The sequence below is a fragment of the Mustela erminea genome, chromosome 6 (assembly GCF_009829155.1).
Source record: "Mustela erminea isolate mMusErm1 chromosome 6, mMusErm1.Pri, whole genome shotgun sequence".
In the NCBI taxonomy this organism is placed as follows: domain Eukaryota; kingdom Metazoa; phylum Chordata; class Mammalia; order Carnivora; family Mustelidae; genus Mustela; species Mustela erminea.
The window spans coordinates 81,943,903-81,962,657 of NC_045619.1; the positions used below are offsets into that span (position 1 = coordinate 81,943,903).

Here is an 18,755-nt window from a genome sequence, read left to right on the forward strand (position 1 = left end):
CCTCCAACACTTCTAGCAGCTGTGGAATGACTTTGGTTCTGGATGGGGAGATCTCTGCAAGTCAAATCTCTGCTCACTAAGAGGTATTCCCCTCTTTCAGGGCCACTCTTAAGTAGCTGCCTGTGGCACTTGGACATTGGGACTGCCACTTTTAGGTACCCCACATCCTAGGGTACCAATGGAAGATGGGAAGGCCAGGCCAAGCATGAGAAATAAAATCTTTATTGGACCCAAACAAGGAGTCCTTGGGTCTTGAGGAACTCATTGTATTTATCAGTTGTCTTTTCTTCTTGGCCTGTTTCTGTTATCTCATGAGCTACTACTTCTTCCCATAATGGAACTTGACCTTCTCCTTTCTCTTTTCCTGTAGGGTGGCCATCATGGCCTGTACTTCCAGGAAACATTGCAAGCCAGGTGCCCAGGTATGCAAACTCCCGAGTGGGCTTCAGATGCACAACCTTGGAGGGCAGTAAAAACCACCATTCACTTTTTCTTCTTATGAGGGTGGGGGACAGGAGCAGGAGTGAGATCCCATCAGATACCATGAGGCTATCCAAGGCAGCTGGGTCTTACTTGGTCTTGAGCAGCAAAATGCCTTGTACCATTCTGCAAAAAGATATAGCTAGGGACCCAGAAATAACAGGGGACTGGAAGTGGTAGAGCTCACAGGATGAGTTGGTGTTCATGCATTTGTGGAAGAAGACCAGGTACAGCAACTTGTTTCAGTAGAAATTGCCAGAAATGTGGATGCCCTCACAACTTCTGCCTGGCAATACTTCTTAGCCATGATGCTCACCTGACAACACAGGAGATGGCCTTGGCTATCCATGTACTGTGACTAGCCCCAACACCATCTTTGGTATCTGCCTGGAAAAGACCAGTAACTATTCAACAAAAGATATTTAAGACTCCATTGCAGATGACATGACCTCATTCCAGAATCTAAGGGATTTGTGTTGTGATTGTCCCACTGGGACTTGCCATAAACTTTTAAATTTATATAGAGATAAGAAAGTTCAAATATACAAGGAGAAATCAATAATCGTCATGAAGCTCATCATTAGAGACAATCTTGTCATCAGCATCCTAGTGCGTATCTCTTTGTACCATTTCCCATATATTTACATAAATAAAACTATCCATGTGATTGCTGTTTTACAACCTGCTCTTTGATTCAGTAATATATCAGTGAATCTAGATCTACATCATCCTAGATATACATCATTCCATGCATATTTAGATATACAGACATCATTTGGATACATCGTAATTTAACCAGCTTGCTGTAAACAATGAGTTCTCAACTGGATGGTACCACCCTCGAGAGTATGTTTTGTGTCTAGAGTATACTTTGTGTCTAAAGTATTCACGTTTTGAAATACATATTATTTTTGTTACAAATTGCTTTCCTTTTATTTCTCTTTGGTATTACAATTAGGTATGTTTTGTTTATCTATGACTTCCATTTTAGAACTGTAGAGGAAGTGTTAACAACGTATTTATTATAAGAAGGGAACTGAGTTGGCTAGGATTGAGAAGAATTGCTTATAGATAGACACACAGTGTTTTCTTTTTTTCCAATTTTCAATATTACAAAGCATGCTTTAATGCATTCATCCTTTGGAGTAGGTTTGCCACATTAAAGGTACACATGTTTAAAATTTTAAAAAATTTGACACATTGCACCAATTTACACATACACCAACAGGGCATGAGAGTGCCAGTTCCCTCATACACTACTTACCAATGTAATCCGGATGTCTATCCCATTGCTCTTCACATAAAGGCTAGATAAAATTTTCTTGAAACTCATGTTATGCTCTAGGATAAGTCTAGAGTCTTCTTCATGATTCTGAAAGTTCCAGGAATTTACTTTATTCCCAGTTACATCTGGTTCTAATTTCTGACTTAACTAATTTCTCTTTCTCTTCTATGTTTTGTTTTTTTTTTAGTTAACAACTATTTTGAGACACACTAATCACACCATACAATTTGCCCATTTAAAGTGCATAGTACAATGGTTTTTGATATATTCAGAGTTATGCAAGAATCCTTGCCATAAATTTTTTTGCTTTTGAAGATTTTATTTATTTTAGAGAGAAAGCACATGCGCCAGGGACAGAGGCAGAAGGAGATGGAAGGGTTGGGAGGGGGTGATGGAGAGACAAACCCAAGCAGACTCCAAACTGAGCATGGAGCCTCACGTGGGGCTCTGAGATCCCAGGACCCTGAGATCATGACCCAAGCCAAAAGCAAGAGCTAATCACTCAACTGACTGAGCCACCCAGGTCCTTCCTTCAGAATCAGTGTTTTAAGAGCATTATTCTCATCACCCGCTCCCCAAATCCTATACCCATGAGCAGTCACTCCTTATCCCCCAGCCCTAGGCAACTACTTTATGTCTCTATGGACTTGCCAATTCTGGATAGTTTATATAAATGGAATAATATATATGCAGGCTTTTCTGACTGGCTTTCACTTGGCATAATGTTTTCAAGGTTCCTTCATGTTCTAGCATGTAACAGTACTTCTTTTTTATTCTTCTTTAATTTATTTTGTTGAGTAATATTCTGTCATATGGATATACCACATTTTATTTATCTATTCATCAATTGATGGGCATTTTGGTTGTATCCACTTTTTGGCTATTATGAATGATGGTGTTATGAATATTCATGTACAAATTTTTATGTGAACATATGTTTTTATTTCTCTTAAGTATATACTTATAAGTGGAATTGCTAGGTCCATATGGTAACTCTGTTTAACCATTTGAAGAACTGCCAAACTCTTTTCCAAAGAAGCTGCACCATTTTATATTCCCATCAGTAATGTATGAGGATTCCAATTTCTCTGCACACTCAATAACACATGGAACTTTCTGTGTTTTTTATTACAGCCATCCTATTGAATATGAATTTGTATCTCATTGTGATTTTAATTTGCCTTTCCCTGGTAGCTAATGAGGTTGGACATCTTTTCGTGTATTAATTTGTCTATATATCTTTGGAGAAGTGTCCATTCAAATCATTCACCCATTTTTTTTTTTTAAGTAGGCTCCACACCCAGCATGGAGCCCAGTGCAGGGCTTGAACTCAGGACCCTGAGATCAAGACCTGAGCTGAGATCAGGAGTTAGACACTTAACTGACTGAGCCACTCAGGTACTCCTCATTTGCTCATTTTTAATTGGGCTATTTTTATTATTGAGCCGTAAATTCTTTATATACTCTAGATACAAGTCCTTTATCATATATTTGCTTTGTAAATCTTTTTCCCACTCTATGAATTATCTTCACTTTGGTATTCTTTGAAGAATGAATTTTTAAATTTTGATGATGTTGAATTTATCTATTTTTATTGTTGTTACTTGTGATTTGGTTACGTATCTAATAAACTAGTTGCCCATTCCAACATCACCAAGATATATGCCTATATTTGCCTGTAAGAGTTTAGTAGTTTTAGCTCATACATTTAGGCCTTTAATCCATTAATTTTTTATGTGTATATGCATAAATTTTGTGTATATACAACTTCAGTCTTTTGCATATGGATATCCAGTTGTCCCAACATCATTTGCTGAAAAGACTTCCTTTCTTCATTAAAATGTCATGACATCCTTGTTGAAAACCTATTGACCACAAATATGAAGGTTTATTTCTAGACTCCTCAATTGTATTACGTTGATCTTTATGTCTGTCCTATCCCAGTTGATCTTTTGTCTTGATTACAAGTAGCTTAGTGGTAAGTTTTGAAATTGGAAAATATGGGTCTTTGTTCTTTTTCAACATTGTTTTGGTTATTCTGGGTCCCTTGGATTTTCTTGTGAATTTTAGGATCAACTTGTCAATTTCTGCAAAAAAAAATTGCTACTGGGATTTTGATAGTGATCAGACTGAATCTGTAGATCAGTTTGGGGATTATTGCCCTCTTAACAATATTAAGTTTTCCAGTCCAGTGCATGACATGTCTTTCCATTTATTTACTTCTTTAATTTTTTTCAACAGTGTTTTTGTAGTTTTCAGAGTATAGGTTTTCCTTTCTTTTTTTTTTTTTCCCCTTTTGGTTAAATTTATACCTGTTTTATTCTTTTTGATGCTTTTACAAATGAAATTGTTTTCTTTCATTTTTCAGTTTCTTCACTACAGGTGTGTAGAAATAAAATTGATTTTATGTATTGATTATGTTTCCTGACATTTTGCTAAAATTTTAGTTCTAATAGTTTTTTGGTGGATTCCTTAGGATTTTCTACATACAATATAATGTCATCTGTGAATAGAAGTAGTTTTACTTCTTCCTTTCAAATATGGGCTTGTATTTCCTTTTCTTGCCTCATTGTCCTTGCTAGAATAGAATCTCCAGGACAGTGTTGAATAAAAGTGGTAAGAGCTGGGGCACTGGGTGGCTGAGTGGGTTAAAGCCTCTGCCTTCAGCTAGGGTCATGATCCCAGGATCCTGGGATGGAGCCCCACATCCCGCATTGGGCTCTCTGCTCAGCGGGGAGCCTGCTTCCTCCTCTCTCTCTCTGCCTGCCTCTCTGCCTACTTGTGATCTCTGTCTGTCAAATAAATAAAATCTTAAAAAAAAAAAAAAAAAACGTGGTAAGAGCTGACATCCTTGTCTTGTCCTGGATCTTAGGGGGGAAACCATTCAGTCTTTCATCATTAAGTATGATGTTAACTATGAGTTTTCATAGAAGTCCTTTACATTAATGAAGTTCCTTTCTATCTATGAAGTAAGTTTGTTGAGTGATTTTATCATACATTGGACTTTGTCAAATACTTTTTCTGAATCTGTTTAAGACTTTCCCCTTTATTCTAGTGATAAGGTATATGAATTGATTTTTTGGTTACACCTTACATTTCTGAATAAATTCCATGTGGTCATGGTGTACAATCCCTTTTATATGTTGCTTTATTCAGTTTACTAATTCATATCTATATTTTGCAGTTTATTCTTTATAAATGTCCAGGTATTAACCCAAATATGGGGCATGGCTGCTTCTCCTTGATTTTTTCCCCAAAACCATTGTAGTGATCATATCTCATTTTTTCTGGTACCTAGAATCTGAACTCTATGAGTCTTGGTAAGAGTCAAAGTCCATTTCTCACTATAGGAATTACACAAGTCACTTTTGCAGCCTCTCTTGGTACTATGCAGAGGCATATGATCAGTCAGAAACACTATATATTTAATTTAGGATCTAATGACACTAATAGTATGGCTAAATTCTCTCACTCTTCCTCTCTTTTTCTGCACACTGTTAAATGTTTCCGTGCCAGAACCAGGTTTGGACATGAGTTCGTTGTTTTTACCAGTTGCTTAGTCCCAAGCCTAGTTCGCTAGCTCTCTGAGTCCTTGGGTGAGCTGCCCAGCATCCTTCTATTGAATCCCTTTATGATTAATTCAACCAGAGTTTACTTTTATGAATGGCAACTAGTATCTTTGCCAGATATAGGCAAGGCTTTACTGATACTTGACTTGAACTACTAATTTAGGAGATAATGTTAGATATTGCATCAAAGAACCATACAGGAAATAATTCAAAATCAAATATTTGGCTTCTCTTTTTAATTTTTTAAAAATATTTATTTATCTGAGTGAGCAAGAGAGAGAGTGAGCACGAGCAGGGGAAAGGGCAGAGGCAAAGGGAGAAGCAGACTCCCTGCTGAGCAGGAAGCCAGATATGTGATTTCACCACCCCAGGATCATGATCTAAGCCAAAGGTAGATGCTTAACCTGCTGAGCCCCCCAGGTGCCTCTTACTTCTCCTTTTTAAAAAAGAACCTTGACTGAGGTGGCTGGATGGCTTAGTCACTCGAGTGTCCAACTCTTGGTTTTGGCTCAGATTGTGATCTCAGGGTTGTGAGATAGAACCCCACATGGATTCCATCTCAGCAGGGGGTCTGCTTGAGATTCCTTCCCTCCCCTCTCTCCTTCCCCCACTCATGCATGCTCCCTCTCTAAGAAAACTAAATAAATATTTTAAAAAATAATAAAAATAAGTAAAAAGGAACCTTGGCCATTTCTCCTAACACAAGCTCTAGCTTTCCACAGGCGCTTTATTTCATTCTCTTTCTTTTTTCTTCTCTCCACCCCATCCAAAATTCCTGTTCATTTTTTAAGTAAAGAGACTTACCCAATTCTGCTTTCTCTTGCCAATCCCAAATAAGTTATCAAGATCTTTTTGTAGGTAAAGATAGCTCTTTCCCTAAAGCAAACTAGTCACATAATTTTTTCCAGTCCACCACATTTGATATTCCATGTTGTTTTGTCATAACCAATCCAACAACTAACAAAGGATATCACACTTGTAAAAATTTGCATTCATCAGATTATTCCTTTTTTTTTTTTTTTTTTTTTTAAAGAATGAGGGCTTGTAGGTGCGTGCCAGTGGTCCAGTGGTGATGGAGGAGTAGAAGGAGAGGGAGAGAGAGAACCTTAAGCAGGCTCCACACTCAGTGGGGAACCTGACATGGGGCTCAATCTCACAACCCTGAAATCATGACCTAGGCTGAAATCAAGAGCCTGAAGTTTAACCAAGTGAGCCATCCAGGTGCCCCTGGATTATTCTGTTTTTTAAAAAAATAATTGGAGGGGTACCTGGGTGGCTCAGTGGGTTAAGCCTCTGCCTTCGGCTCAGGTCATGGTCCCAAGGTCCTGGGATCAAGCCTCGCATCAGGCTCTCTGCTCAGCGGGCAGCCTGCTTCCCCCGCTCTCTCTGCCTGCCTCTCTGCCTACTTGTGATCTCTGTCTGCCAAATAAATGAATAAAATCTTAACAATAATAATAATAATTGGAGACCAGGATTTCTTTTGGAAATTGCCTGTAATTTTACTCTTTTTTCCCTATTGAAATATTTGTCTTTTTCTTGTTGTTTTGTAAATTTTTTAAAGCTCTTTATATACGGGGACTATTAGTATATGATCATATTTGTTGCAAATACTTACCCCTGGTTGTTATTTGTCATCATCATTGTTCACGATGAAACCCTGTTTGTTTTACCAAGTAGAAATTTTGGTTTTACTGTTTAGGAATTAAAATCTTGCAGGCTTTTCTTTTGTGGCTTCTAGATTTTTGTCATGCTTAGAAAAGCTTCTCCTAATCACTACCTCTGGCTCCGACATCATAGAAACATTTACCTTTTTTTCTCCATCCATAATTCATTAAAAATTAAGAAATCAATGGTCAGATTTACAAAATGACTTGCCCATGGTCATACAACTAATTAAAGTTAGGAATAGTCTGCAGAAAAGATGGCAGTACTTCTCAAACAGTCCTAAAGAGTAGTACTTTGTTTAATTTAAAAACTTTTTTTAATGTTAAGTGAGATTTTCACCCTTTAAAAATTCTGGCAATTTTCCAGAAGCTCTTTTACGAAATAAAAAGAAAATACTCTTTTAAACACTGATAATCCAAAAGACACAGTGGGATTTAATAGACAAATATATACTCACCCTTGAGAAATTCCTTTATTAAAACATATGGGGAAATAACATATAGGAAAATTTGCATCAGTTTAATAAACCAGCCACTTAAGTCTTATTTTCCTAAAGCTATCTTATAATAGTTAGAGCCAACAGAAGATAGACTATTAAAAAAACAAAACAAAAAATGACGATATTCTTTCTTAAAATGATGTTTGGCATATAAAAATCATTTACACACTAATTTTCAGCAGTACTTTTGTCAGCTTCATAAATTACTATTTTACTATTTATCAGAATCTTATATCTTATATTCGTATTTTTAACAAGGGTATTTGCACAGCTCTCAAGCCAACAGAATGTTAACATGCAATAGATACATGTCTTCTGAATTTACTATATGAGTTCCACTGATTTTTACTTTCTCTTCTAGATTTATTTTTAAAATAATAGAACAAATCCATGAGATAAAGCCATTCTCAGAAGGATCTAATAATATGTAGATAAACAATAATTGGCTATTTTCCAAAATAAACCTTTTCTTAGGTGAGTTTAGTTTCAAAGTAATTTAGTCTTTATGCTTTCTATAACAATAAAAACTTTTATTTTTTTAAAAAGATTTTATTTATTTATTTGACAGACAAAGATCACACGTAAGCAGAGAGGCAGGCAGAGAGAGAGGGGAAGCAGGCTCCCCGCTGAGCAGAGAGCCTGATGCAGGGCTCGATCCCAGGACCCTGAGACCATGACCTGAGCCGAAGTCAGAGGCTTAACCCACTGAGCCACCCAGGCGCCCCAAAACTTTTTTTTTTTAATTTTATTTATTTATTTGAGAGAGAGAGAGAGTGAGCACACAAGCTGGGGGAGGGGCAGACTCCCTACTGAGTGGGGAGCCCTATGCATGGCTCAATCCCAAGACCCTGCCATCATGACCTGGACCAGAGACAGACACTTAACCAACTGAGCTACTCAGGTGCCCAACAATAAAAAGTTTTAAAGACAGTCTTCACTTTGATTAAGCTTTAACATCCATGAAACATCTTCAAAACCTTCCTCACTAGAATGTTCCTTCTAACAATTATGACGAACAGTCAACAACAGTGAAGCAATCTGGAATACAGAGCAGGAATGGGCAACAATCACCATCTAACTAACAGAATATTTTTTTCATTTATGCATGTTTTCTTTCAATATTTCTTCATGGTACACATAGCACATAGTTACAAATCGAGTGTTCATAGTTTTATTTTCTTGTTACCGTTGTGTCATAAAACTTGTATTATTACCATTTGATTGACAGGAATTAAATTACCACAATATTCCTATGAGGATGTTTCCCAATTTAATTATTGTTTTTCTTTCCAGCTACTAGAATATTTCAATTATGTCTCTGTTGTTTATATTACATGTACTTTAAAAAGGATTTGAGGCTGTATAAAAGCAAAACATAGATAATTGAAACAAAAATAAGGAAATCTTTGTAGGGGTATCTGGGTGGCTGAGTTGGGTTGGCTTCTCACTCTTGATTTCTGCTGAGGTCTTGGGGTTGTGAGATCAAGCCCCACATCGGGCTCTGCACTCAGCATGGAGTCTGCTTGAGAGTCTCTCTCCTTCTCCCTTTGCCCCTCCCCCAACTTGCATGTGCTTTCTCTCTTTAAAATAAATAAAATCTTAAGAAAATAGAAAGATTAATGAAGTGTTTAATAAATAAATATGCTAAAAATCTATATTATTTAATGAAGTAGCTCTAAGTTTCATTCCAGAGTATACTTTCAAACAGCTGTTAAAATAAGTCAACCTAGGTAGAAGAGTATGAGCCTACAGGTACGTAAGTGTGAATATACAAACATTTGGGAGTGAATTTTTTTACAGAAATATTCACTTCCAGCTGCTTTAAAAGATGAAGCTTCTTCATTTTGTTTAGTACTGTCTCAATCATATTTTTTCATTTTGGTAATCCTATCCTTGTAAAATGAATTGAGAAGTGTTCCCTTATTCTCTAATTAATTTTTGAAAGTTTTGTATAATATTAGTATTGTTTCTTCCTTAAGCATTTCATAAAATTCACCAGTGAATCCATATTAGCCTGGCATTTTCTTTGAATGAAGATTATAAATAATAGATATTTCTTTTTCTTTGGTGTCAAATTTGGTAAGTTGAATTTCTTAAGGAATCTGTCCATTTTGGCTAAGTTGTTGAAATTGTTGGCAGATTATTACTCAAAGTATTCTCTTACTTTCCTTCTGTTATCTGTAAAGTTTGTAATGAGGACCCCTCTTTCATGCCTGATATTAATAGTTTATGTCGCCTTTCTATCTTGATCAAGATAGCTAGGACTTTAGTGATTTAGTTTATCTTTTCAAAGAACAGCATTTGCCTCTATGAATTTTCTCTGTTTTCTATTTTACTGATTTTTGCTTATTGTTTTTTCCTTATTTCTACTTTAGGTTTCATTTGCTCTTAAAAAACAAAAAAAACAAACAAAAACACTTTTAAGGATGCCTGCATGGCTCATTTGGCTAAGCATCTGCCTTCAGCTGAGGACCCCAGCTGTTCCTGGGGTCCTGGGATCCCACGTTGGGTTCCTTGCTCAGCAGGAAGTCTGCTTCTCCCTCTGCCCTGCTGCTCCCATGGCTTGTGCTCTTTCTCTCTGACAATTAAATAAAATCTTCAATGAAAAAAAATAAACTTTTAAAGAGGGATCCTCAGGTCATTGATTTTAATTTCTCTCTCTCTTTTCAAAGATTTTATTTACTTATTGAGAGAGAGAGAGCGCAAGTGCATGAGCAGGGGGAGGGACCAAGAAAGTGGGAGGGAGAGACTCTCAAGCAGATTCCCTCCTAAGTGTGGAGCCTGATGCAGGGCTCTATCTCACAGTGCTGAGATCATGACCTGAGCTGAAATCAAGAGTTGGGTGCTCAACCGACTGAGCCATTTAGGCACCCCTAAACTTCTCTTCTAATGTAAACATTTTAAAGCTATAAACTTCACCCTGAGCACAGCTTTAGCTGCATCCCACAAATTTTGATATATTGTGTTTTGATTTTTATTCAGTTCTAAATATGTTCTTATTTCTTTTGTCATTTCCCTTTGACCCATGTAATTATAAGGGTGTTATTTTATTTCCAAATATTTGAAAATTTTCTTTAAAAACATACATATCTTGGGGCACCTGGGTGACTCAGTGTTAAGGTTAAGCCTCTGCCTTCGGCGTAGGTCATGATCTCAGGGTTTTGGGATCGAGCCCTGCATCAGGTTCTCTGTAGGAAGCCTACTTCCCCCTCTCTCTGCCTGCCTCTCTGCCTACCTGTGATCTCTGTCTGTCAAATAAATAAATAAAATCTTTAAAAAAAAATACATATCTTACTATTATTGATTCCCAGTTTAATTTCACTATTTTCCAAGAGCATAACTCATGTGATGTCAATCATACAGCATTTATTGAGACATTTTTTATAGCCAAGTATATTTGTCTGTCTTGATAAAAAGTACCAGGTGCACTTGAAAAGAACATCTGTTCTGCAGTTGCTGGGTGTAATGTTCTGTATTAGGTCAGATAATTGATCATGTTGTTTAAGTCATCCATGTTATTACTGATATTTTACCTGTTTATTCATAAATTGGTAAGAGAGAGATATTAATACCTCCAAATGTATTTATGGTAATGTGATTCTCTTTCTTTAATTTTGTCATTTTTGCTTCATGAATTTGAAGCTTGATTACTGAATGGGTATACAATTAAGATTATTATGTCTTCCTGTGAATTGACCCTTTTCCATGAGTATGAAATGTCCCCTTTGTTTCTGGAAATACTGTTTGAAGCTATTCAACACACTAATTTCATCTTTCTTATACTTAAAATTTTCATGGGCTTTTTTTTCCATTTACTTTCAACTCATCTGTATATTTATATTTAAAGCATCTTATACAGACTGTATGATTGGGTCTTCCTTTATATAAAAATCTAATCTGATAATCTTTGTCTTGAATTGGATTGTTTAATCAATTAACATATAATACAATTACTAATGTGATTGGATTTAGGTCTACTATTTTATTATTTTCTTTACTGTTTATCCTCCTCATTTTTGGTTCTTCTTTCTCTTTTCTTGATTTATTTTGGATTATTCAGTTATTTTTTTTAAACTTCACTTTATTTTATCTAGTGTTTTAAAAAATTTTATCTAGACTAGACTTTGTCTAGTTTTTTTTAGTTACCTTTTTGCATTTTTAGTAGTTGCTTTAGGGATTACAATATATACCTTTAGTTTTTCACAGTTCACCTTGAATTAATAGTATATCACTCCACATAAAATGTAAAAACTTTTCAATTGTATTGGTCCATTTTCCTGCCCCTACTGTCCTTTTGGCTATAATTGTCATGTGTTATATTTACTTCTATTAAAAATTTCATAAGAAAATGTTATAGTTTTGGCTTTTATTTGTCCTATGTGTTTTAAAGAAATTAAGAGGAAAATAGCCCTTTCTGTTTATCCAGATATTTAGCATTTCTAATGATCTTTATTCTTTCCTGAAGATCTAAGATTATCTCATGCCATTTTTCTTCAGTGTAAAAAACTTCCTTCAGAATTTCTTATATTGAAAATCTGATGGAGATAAATTTTCCAAGTTATCTTTTATCTGTGTTCTTATTTTGCATTCATTCTTGAAGGGTATTTTCACTGGATAAAGATTTCAGGTTTGTTGAGTTTTTTATTGTTAGCACTTTGACTGTGTTGTTCCAGTACCTTTGGCTTCCATTGTTTCTGATGAGAAGTCAGCCATTTGGGGTAGCTGGGTAGTTGAGTCAATTAAGCATCTGTCTCTTGATTTTGGCTCAGGTCATCAGCTCAAGGTCATGAGATTGAGCCCTGCATCAGGCTCCATGCTTGGCGGGAAGTCTGCTTATGATTCTCTCTCTTCTTCTCCTTCTGCCCATTCCTTCACTCTCTCTGTCTCTAAAATAAATAAATTCTAAAAAGTTAGCCATTAACCATATCTTCTGTATGTTACTTATCATTTTTCTCTTATTGCTTTCAAGATTTCTCTTTATCTTTTGTTTTCATCAGTTTGACTAGGATATGCCTAGTTATTATTTTCCTCATATTTATTATCCTAGGGATTTGCCGAATTTTTTGTATCTGTATTTTTTATTATACTGACAAATCAAGTACATTTTCAGACATTTTTTCAAAATTTTTTTCTGCTTCTTCCTCTTCTAATTTTCCTTCTGTAACTTAAGTTTCTTAAATTTTGGACCTTTGGTATTGTTACACAGGTTCATGAATATCTGTTTATTTTCTTTCTGTCATTCTTTCTCTATTTTTCAGATTGGGGCAGTTCTATTGGCTTATTTTCAAGTTAACTGATTCTTTCTCTTGTTATCACCATTCTGCTGTTAAGATCATCCAGTAAATTTTTTGTTTTAGTTATTGTTTTTTTGTGGGGGGGGTAGTTTTTGTTTGGTTCTTTTCATAATTTTTCTCTTCTGAGCCTTTCTGTTTTTAATTTATTACAGTGTATTTTTCTTTACCTCATTAAGCATAGTTATAATAGCTTGATTAAGTGCTTGTCTGCTGGCTTCAGTCTGCTAATACTAACATCTGAGTCATCTTTAGATTAGCCTCCATTTATTATCTTTTCTTTGAAAGATAATCACAGTTTCCTGATCCTTTATAGTCTTATAATTTTGGATCATATCTTGAATATTTTGAATTTATTGTTGTGGAGATTTTGTTTTCCATTTAGTCCTCGAAAGAGTGCTCATCTTTTTGTTTGAGCATGCAATTTAACAGCAAAATCTTTCTGGTGACAGCTCAAATTTCAGTGTAGTTCTTTTATACCTGAGCTATTTGCTGTGTGTTTGTAGTTCAAGGGTGAGCTGGAAACTTGGTTATATTTTGGAAACAAAATTTAGGGATCTCTCTTTGGTTCTTTCTTTTCTAAGGTTCCACTCTCACCTTATAATGATGCAGGTTGCCCTGAACTCTGTATTTTCGGTCTTCAGGCCAGAAAGACTACAGATTATTGGAGCTCTGCATAGTGCCACCACTTTGGCCTGACCTCAGGCTAAACTGTCTTCCACACAAAAATGTGAAATGCCTTGTGTCACTCTCGTCTCCCAGTTTTTCAATTTTCCTCCCAAAACTACCTGTTGTTTTTTACTTTCTCTCCAGAATCTTCAAGTAATTTTTGTATATTGTCCAACGTTTATCTGTTATCTGTAGAAGAATTAGTGTTTTAGGAGCTAACTCAGTCATCTAATTCTCCATTTAATTTTTTTTCTTTTGAAAAGATTTTTTTAAATTCTCTTAAGTGACCTCGGCAAACTGCAAAAGAAAAGTTACTCCCCTTTTTCTTTACTAGTCAACTCCCACCCACTTGAAATATCTATTATTAAAAAGATAGTCTATCTCCCTTCTTACCAATCTCTAAACTCACACACACAGTTATATTAAAATGTAAAGGATTTTTCCTTTTAAAAAAGGAATCAAAACTGTACTTATTACTATGTAAAATTTATTAGTGTGTCTTTTTTTTTTAAGATTTTTTATTTATTTATTTGACAGAGAGAGATCACAAGTAGGTAGAAAGGCAGGCAGGAGAGAGAGAGGAGAGAGAAGCAGTCCCCTGCTGAGCAGAGAGCCTGATGCAGAGCTCGATCCCAGGACCCTGAGACCATGACCCGAGCCGAAGGCAGAGGCTTAACCCACTGAGCCACACAGGTGCCCCTCTTAGTGTGTCTTGAACATATTTTTGGGTTAACATATACACATATAACACATTTTCAAAAACTTGAAAAGTGTAGATTTGTGACTATCCATACAGAATATTAGCAAATAATGTCTTGAAGGTAAAAGTAACATTTCTCATCAGTTCTTGTGAGCTCAGATCCCAGCCCCTGTCTGGATTAGTAGAGAAGAAGAAACAACAATCTCAATACTGATTGTAGAATCCTTCTAGGTTAAAGAAGACTGGGGTTTTGGGACTCCTGGGTGGCTCAGTCGGTTAAGTGTCTGCCTTCAGCTCAGGTCATAATCCTATGGGATTGAGTCCCATATTGGGGTCTTTGCTCATCATGGAACATGCTTCTCCCCCTGCCCCTCCTCCCCTCATGCATACTCTTTCTCTTTCTCTCTCTGGCAAATAAATAAATAAGTAAATAAATAAGTAAGTAAGTAAATAACTTGAGTTTAAGAAGACGACTGGGGTTTTCTTGGAGGATTAGAATCACTACAGATAGAAATTGTATAGTGTCTTCCTCATGCAAAGAGAATTTACTGAGACTATTATATAAATAATCAGAGCAAAACCAGAAGAGAATTTTACATTATTAAAACAATGGACAAAGCACTTTCTATGATAACACTCTAAAGCTTTATGTAACTGATCTCTTTTCCTTGGATGGTGGGGTCATTAGAGTCAACGGAGAGTAGTTCCAGGGTAAAAAAGGAAACTAAGAATAATAGGACTGGATTTTTTTTTTTTAAGTCAGGTGATTTTATAGCCATTTATGGACTCCTTAGCTGACAATTATAAGTTTATCTTATGCCTATATAATCATGTTGTCACATGAAGAACTCAAGGAATAAATTTTACTAAATCTAACATCATTTGAGATCTTTATAATACATTTAGCTTATTTTTTCTTGTGATCATATAAAGTTTTAGTGCTTTTCCAGAGATATGAAATCTTTTTCCTGAAAGATCTCTCTGTATCAGTTTGTTTAAACACAATGCCAGAGCATTCATTCTGGGTATTATATTCCAAATACAAATATGTGTTTTGACTATTGTAAATAATGCTGCAATGAATGTAGAGGTGCAGATATCTCTCCAAAATGGTAAATTCATTTCCTTCAGATATATACCCAGTTGAAGAATTGATGAATCATAAGATAGTTCTATTTTTAATGTTTTGAGGAATTTCAATACTGTTCTCCACAGTGGCTGAAACGCAATTGTGATTGCATAAAAAACTCAACACTTTCATTCCTTCTCTCTTTATGTTTCTGATGTCACAGTATATCTCTTTTGTATTGTGTATTTATTAAGAATGTATTGTAGCTATATGTATTTTAATTTTTTATTAGTTTAATGTTCTTCGCTTTTACCTCTTTTTAAAAAAGATTGTATTTATTTATTTGACAGAGAGCACAAACAGAGGGAACAGCTGAAGCAGAGGAAGAAGCAGATTCCCCACTGAGCAGGGAGCCCAATGTGGGGCTCAATCCGTTTTATTAGAGTTCAATGGTTAACACACCACTGTAATAAAGTATTCTGAATTTGATTAAATCTTTACCTTTACCCATGTGTTGTATATTTTCACGTGTTTTTATGGTACTAATTAATGTCCTTTCATTTCAGCTTGAAAAACTCCTTTCAGCATTTCTTGTAAGGCAGTTCTAGTGGTGATAAACTTCCTCATGTTTATGAGCTTCACAAACTTGGATGCCCAAATCTCTCCCCTGATTTGGAAAGTTCTCAGCCATTATTCCTTTAAATAAGTTTTCTGCCCATATCTCTTTCTCGGACCTTAGTAATTCACAGATTAGGTCTTTCAATGTTATCCCATCAATCGCATATGATTTCTTTCTTTCTTTCTTCATTTTTTTTTTCTTTATTCTCCTCTGGATAATATAAAGGTCCCGTCTTCTGAATCAGATTTTTTTCTTCTATTTCATTCATTCTGATGTTGATGTAATCTATTGCATTTTTTCATTTCATTCATTATATTAATCAGATCCAGAATTTCTGTTTTGCTCTTTTTATTTATATCTCTTTGCTAAAATTTTCATTTTATTCATGTATTCTTTTCCCAATTTTATTGAATTCTCTTTCTTTGTTTTCTTGTAGCTAATTGAGATTTCTTAAAACAGCCATTTTGAATTCTTTTTTGGGTAAATCTTTATTGGGTAGATCTCCATGTCTTTGGTGTTGGTGACAATGATTTTTATGATCATTTAATTGTGTCATGTTTTCTTGATTTTTCATGTTCTTTGATGTCTTGCATTATTCTCTTCACACACTTCCTTCTGTCTTTGCTGGGTGACTTTGGGAGAGAAATATCTTCCATCAGCGTTGCTACAGATTCTGAGGCTTTCTCAGATCTTTTACAGATATGTCTGTTGAACATTTCTTACTTCATCTTGTGGCAGAATTCTTAAGTTTCTTTGCTTTCTCTCAGTCCTGCAACATACCGTTATGCCAATAGATTACCTTTGCTTTCTAAGGACACTGCTAAAGCTCAAATTTGTGGTCTCTCTTTGACTCATGGATTCAGTCTGGCTTTCTGTATATATTCTGTATATATTCACTGTATATATTCACTGACTCTGAGAGTGCATGTAGGGAACCAGCCACAGAGTGGGGTACGTGGGTGAGACAGATTGAGTGCTAGGGATACCTGTGTGCCACTGGAGTGATTTCTAGGCAGTGTCCCCAAGAGCTTGTGGGCAAGCTCCTTGATGGAGTTCATGACGCTGTTAGTGGGATCCATGTCCCTTTAATGCCATTAGAGAGTTCTATCTGCTGCCCTTCTAGGATCCTTCCACCTGCCAGCTGTGCAGCTCAAGACTCAATACTGCTTTGGGTGGGGTGAGAGAGATATGAACCTCTCTGGGGGCTCCCACACAGTCACACACACTCACTTTCCCCTGCAGGAGAAATCTCAAGCCGATTACTTCTCTCTTGACCCTGGGCTGTGCCACCTCAGATGAAGGGTGGTACGAGTAAAGTCACTTTTTCTTACTCTCTCCAGGGTATCCAAACTTGTATTTTTTTTTTTGTTCCAGCAGTGTGCTAGAACTTCTCTGCTAGACTCCTGGACTTTCACAAAGGCTCTGCAGGCATTATCTAAGACAGTGTTCTTGACCGGCTTCCAGACCACAGTCAAGAAGGACTGGAACTGCTTTATGGACCAGCAAAAGGGCCACAGTCAAGACTTAGGTCAGTATGTCTGCTACTGAAGAAATGGGGTAGGTAATGCTCCTTGCAGGTCCTTTGGTGTATGGTGATGTATCCCGCAGCTCTGACAACGGAAATTTTTTTCCTATTAATGGATACCAAATTATTGCTGGGGGCTTACAGGTGAGCCACATCTTATTTGGCCATTTTGCTAATGTCATTCCACACTGCATTCTTGCTTGCATGGTTTCTAAGAATTTGGGTGTGATTCTTATCTTTGTTCCTTTATAGATAAGTTTTTTTTTGTTATTGTTGTTGTTTTTAAACGCTGGCTTCTTTTAAGATCTTGTCTTTATCTTTTATTTTCTACAGTTTTTTTCTATGCCTCATTACAGTTTGTAGGTTGTTTTTTTTTTTCTCACATTTCCTGCCCAGTGTTCTCTGAGCTTCCTGATGAAGAGTTTGGTGTCTAGTACTAATGTGGGGAAAATTCTGTCATTATTACTTCACGTATTTTTTTCTTTTCCTTCCTTTTCCATTTTTTTTTTTCTTCTCCCACTCTCCCTTTCTCCTTCCCTCCCTTCCTTCCTTCCAATATTCCCATTACATGTATGTTACACCTTCGGTTGTCTAGGACAAAACAATCCTTGGTTTTTCTTTACTCTCACACTACCACCACACTACCGCACTTCACTTCTGACAACAGATATGCGGACTACCCTCCACCCTACCCCCTACACAACTGAGCAATTTTCAGCAACACCAGCTGGTGTCCTACAGTTCAATTCAATTTTTTTTAAAATTTTTATTTATTTATTTATCTGAAAAATAAAGATCACAAGTAGGCAGAAAGGCAGGCAGAGAGAGAGAGGAGGAAACAGCCTCCCTGCTGAGCAGAGAGCCCAATGTGGGGCTCAATCCCAGGACCACGGGATCATGACCGGAGCCGAAGGCAGAGGCTTTAAACCACTGAGCCACCCAGGCACCCCAGTTCAATTCAATTTTGACAGTATCTGGTGTTGGTGTAGACCCCACAGGTTAAGGGCTTGGTCTCAGAAGACTGCCCTTCCTACCTCGGTGTCATTTGCAAGTCCCAGCTTGTCATTTTTTCCTCTCACCAACCAACTATAAATTGGAGGTTTCTATGCCCCACCCTTTGGGTTCAGTCTTTGGTCGAACAGCTCACTGAACTCACTTTCACTTAGATGTTACCTATATGTCTGTTATGTAATAAAGGATAGAAAAAAGTACAGATGAATAGCCACATGAAGTCATACATTGGGTGAGGTCCTGAAGAGTCCTGAGTGCAGGGACTTTTGTCCCCATGGAGTTGGGTGTACCACCTTCCTGGCACATGGATGTATTCACCAATCTGGAAGCTCTCTTACCCCTGTACTTTGGGGGTTTTATGGAGGCTTCATTA

At 36.4% G+C, this 18,755-nt stretch overlaps 1 pseudogene; it reads right to left on the minus strand.

The window, feature by feature from the left end:
- Positions 1-221: 221 nt before the first annotated feature.
- Positions 222-829, minus strand: LOC116593534 (annotated as a pseudogene).
- Between the last annotated feature and the right edge of the window lie 17,926 nt (positions 830-18,755).